The sequence below is a fragment of the Echinops telfairi genome, unplaced genomic scaffold, assembly GCF_000313985.2.
Source record: "Echinops telfairi isolate 266 unplaced genomic scaffold, ASM31398v2 ScPeMD7_70;HRSCAF=299, whole genome shotgun sequence".
In the NCBI taxonomy this organism is placed as follows: Eukaryota; Metazoa; Chordata; class Mammalia; order Afrosoricida; family Tenrecidae; genus Echinops; species Echinops telfairi.
In genome coordinates, this window is record NW_022103968.1 from 27,680,741 (window position 1) to 27,685,564 (window position 4,824).

Genomic DNA, 4,824 nt, shown 5'->3' on the forward strand with positions numbered 1-4,824 from the left:
TTGTTTCTTGTTTGTGTTTTGTATGATTTTCTGTAGAGGAAATCCAGGATAGGTAAATCTATAGAGACAGTAACTGGATTAGTAATTATTAGGGGGTTGGGGAAAATGGAGAGCAAATAATGATGAATACAAGAGAGAAGAAAATATTCTGAAATTGATGGTGATGATGAATGTGCAACTCTTCTTATTATGATTGAACTCTTAAACTGTATGATATTTGAATTATATGCCAATAAAATGATTCTAAAACGGGCCAAGAACATGAACAGCTTACAAAAGAAGACATCCAGGTGACATAAGAAGAAATGCTTGAAGCTCAGCCTCCCCTCCCCCCTCCCAGTAAGCTGCTCCATCAGTTATTGTCTCTATGCATCTGCTACTTCTGTGTTTCACAACTGGCCATCATACAGAAACAATAAGAAACAAGAAACAAAACGAAACAGAAAAAAAAGAAGAAATGCTGAGCTCACTAGCCATCTGCAACACCAAATCAAAACCGCCTCATCCCAGAATTGATAGCAAATTTCAAACAAAGTAGAAAATAGAAAATGCAGAAGAGGGTGAAGGGAAATGCGGGGACCCTCGTAATTTTGGGTGGGACTGTAAAACAGTCCAGTCACTGTGGAAAGTGGTTTGTTCTTGCTTTCTCAAACAATTGGGAAGAGAAATGCCATAGAACCCAAAATCACACTACTTGGTATACATCCCTATGGAAATAAAGAACATACGGGGAACGGATGTATCTGCTCCTCAATCTGGAACCCCTCCATGTTCCTCACAGCACTGTTCACAAGAGCAGGCACATCCAAACAACCTAAATGTCCATCGGGGAAAGAATACGTAAGTAGATGTTGGTACATACACACAACAAAATACTACACATTATTGAAGACTCATGATAAAACCAAAATGCCTCATGACATAGGACAGTATGCTGAGTGAAATTAGTCAGACACAAAGGACAAATATTGTATGAAGTCACTGTTATAAAAAAGATTAAGTAAGATTTCTCTACCCAAAGAAACCAATTTTAATAGTTACCAGGGGTGAGGGGGGGATGGAGGGAAGAGGAAACAGTAGGTAGAGGGTAGACAGGGGTTAAGTTGAATGAAGGGGAGATGGTGGGGGAAAAAAAGAGCCAGAAACAGGGCAAGCCATTAGGAGGTTTACTAAGTTGTTGAATGCAAAAATGATCATGTGAGTGGAGGGCAAATGTTTTGAGATTGATGAGGGCAACAAATGTACATGTGTGCTTGACTCAATGGATGTAAGTATGGACTGTGATAAGAATTGTATGAGCCCTCAATAAAAATAATTTTTAAAAATGATCATGTGATATGTAAGCCCCCACCTAATTAACAATATAATGTTTGGAAAATAAATGAATAAAAGTTAAGAAGATACTTGTACATACCATTACACTACTACTACGTATTTACTCAAGAACGGTTAAATCCTACCTTTATTTAAAGACTTGGGTATGAACTTTTATAGCAGTTTTATTTGTAACCGTCAAAAATTGGAAGCAGCTCAGATGCCCACCAAGAGGTGACTGGATTAAACAAATGGTGGTATTTTCACACAGTGGAATACAGCAGAAATAACAGGGGGGGAAAATGAAGCACTGACACACAATGACATAACTAAATATTAAAATATACACTCTGAGTAAAAGAAGCTAGACAAAAAAGAGAATGTATGTTGTACGTTATCAATTGAATTGTGTTCCCCAAAATGTGCAGTGTAAATCCTAACCCAATTTGGGAGTGAATTCTTTGTTATGCTACTGAGTCAGAATTAGTACAAGGTGTGTCTTAAATCAATCTCTTTCAAGATATAAAAAGAGCAATATAAACAAGTAAGCAAGAAAACACAGTTGGGAGACCATAGATGTTAAGTCACACAAAGATCACAGGACCCAAGGACCGTCCCCAGAGCCAACAGAGAGAGAAGTCTTCTCCCGGAACTGCAGCCTGAATTCGGCCTTCTGGTCTCCTAAAGGGTGGGAAAATACATTTCTGTCTGTTAGACAAAGACAGAGAGACAGAGAGATGCCTAAGATAGGTCATGAGAAGAACAATGCAAGTCACATGTCACATGATAGTATGTGGTGTGTGATCTCTTGGTATTCTGTGTCAAGGATATACCTGTGGATTCACATGTCTGTGTGTGAATGTCTAGAAAGCGACGAGAAGCGAATGTATGACGTTAACAATTGATTCATAAAGATGGAACAGGTGTCATGCCACTTTAGAAGAACCTTAGTGGAGGGGCAGTAACAAACCAAGGGTTTTGGAGTTTGTCTGTCTGTTAGGAAAATAGCTACCTAAAGAAGGGGCGGTGGTAGTCTGAGTTTGCTGTGAATCACTAGGTGTCCATAAGAAATCACTGGGTGAATGGAGACGGCTGCTAGTTGATCCACCGAGTCAGAGCTGGACCCGACAGGTGCTATGAAATGGAAGCAGAATCAGGTAGGTCACTGGCATCAGCAAGTGTCCTGCACAGGCCACTCACCAGGGCTGAGATGAGAGTGAGAGAAGTGTATCATGTTAGGTCCACAATTTAAGGAGGCACCCACTCTCCAGTCGTGACCATGCACTTGTATGGCCCTGAGAGTGATGCCTCCTTAAATTTCACATTCTAGGTGCCTCTCTCCTGAGGAGACACCCACTCTTAAGACAGTGGGAGTGCAAGGTCAGCTGCTGAGAGTGAGCACTTCCTTATACTAGGTACAGGACTGACCTCATCCTAGTCCCAGAGCCGCAACTCATCCCATGATCTCACTGTCCCTCCAACCACACGTATAGCCTCATGGTGGAATACCCGACACCAGACGCCCGAAGAAGAAACAGTTCCCGTCTTGTTTGCCCATAATATGACACGACCTGCCAGAAATGGGTCATAGTTCTGTTGTAGGTTGTCTTTGAAGAGCAGCAGAGAAGAGAAACCTTCCCAGTGGGAGCACTTGGAGCAGTGTAAATTACAGTTCCTGTAGCCCAAAGGGAGAGGTGGCACATGCTTTAGCCCAAGAAAGAGTCAAGAACCTGTAGGAGTCGGGTGTAAGACCGGGCAAGCTTGGTTTCCACTCACCCAGCGCAAAACAGAAGAAAGAAACCAAAGACACAAAGCAGAAACTGGTGCACAGGACAGATCGTACGGTCCATGGACCGTGGGCTCACCTACCACGGGACGAAAAGATGTAGAATGGTCCCAGCTACCTCTAGCACCCATTCAAATCTGGACCATAAGAGATGGACCCTGGTGGAATGGGAGAAACAAGTTGGGGGGCAGAACCTCAAATCCTAAATAAATACATAAAAAGACCATACTTTCTGGACCAGTTAAGATAATAGAGCTCCCCAAGGCTATTGCCTTGAAATACTCCTTATACCTTGAACCAAAACTAACCCCTAAGATCACCTTATATAGTTAAGTAACAGAATAATGAATATCACCCATAGGTACTGTGCTCTTTTAAAAAAGGTTGTGCTCTTTAAAATTAAAAAAAAAAAGGCCAAGAATTGCTTTAAAACCAAGATGAGACTGACGATAAGGGAGCAGGGGAACTATACTAATGGAAATGGGGCAAGTAGTGAGCTCTCTATTAGTAGATGAGGATATGTTTCTTCTGAGCATCAGGCATCTGCTAATACCTATCGACTTGCTCCATGCATTATAATTCGTTTCCCACACAGCATCACCTCTAAGCAAGAACTCAGTCTGAGGTTTAATTAAGTAAAGCAATGGGCTAATAGCCACGAGATTCACTGATCACCCTGAAGCAGCTAACTGTATAGATCAATGGAATGATCTATAATGGACTGTCCCTTCAAACCCATTCTTTCTCCTGAGCATCTGATTGTCCAACCAAGGACTGCATTCCTCAGCTTTCTTTGTGCTACTTCTCCCCAGGGGGGTCCGAGTGAAATGGATGTGGCTCCTTCTTACCTTCTTGCCTTGTGATTGTATCCTTATCATAGTCTCTTATCCCTGCTGGCAAGGATCGGGACAACTTTGGGAGACATCATTAGCTTGAGTTTCCAAATGTCTTCCTCGATGTCCCTGCCCTGGATGAAAGGGAAGAATAAACTTCTATCCTATTTGAGTGATTGGCTTCAGGATCCTTTTGTTAGAGTGACTTGTGATCCGACGATGAACGTGGGAGCATCTGAGTCTCAAAGTGGCATCTTTGTCCTTTAACTCTTGAAAGAGGCCTTGTGCAGCGATTTGCTCAACTGAAAACGGCACTCGATTTCTTAATTGCTGCTCCCATGGACATTGATTACGGGCTCAAGTAAAATGAAATCCTTGACACGTTCGACCTTTTCTCCATGTATCTACTTACCTATTGGTCCTGTATGAGGATTTTGGTTTTCTTTACATTTAATTGCAATTCCTATTGAAGGCGGGAGTCTTTGATCTTCTTCTTCTTGCAAGATTTCCCCCCTGGGTATCAAAGAGGAAAGAGCCTTCCTCCAAGCCTGAAGCTGTTTTCCTTCATACAGTCTAGCTTCTTGGATTAGCTGTTCAGCATACAGTTAAGTACGTGTAGTGAAAGGATACAACCCTGACAATACCTTTCCTGATTTTAAATCATACTGTATTCCCTTGTTCTAGCAAACAACTATGTACAGGTTCCACATGAACACAATGAGGTGTTCTGGAATTCCCATTCCTGGTGCTATAGCCATAGCTTGTTTAGAGCCACACAGTCGCATGCCTTTTCTCAGCCAATGAAACACAAATAAACGTATTTCTGGTTTTCTGTCAAGATCCATCTGATGGTGTCGATAGGATCAGGTATCAGGCATTCTTTTAAAAATC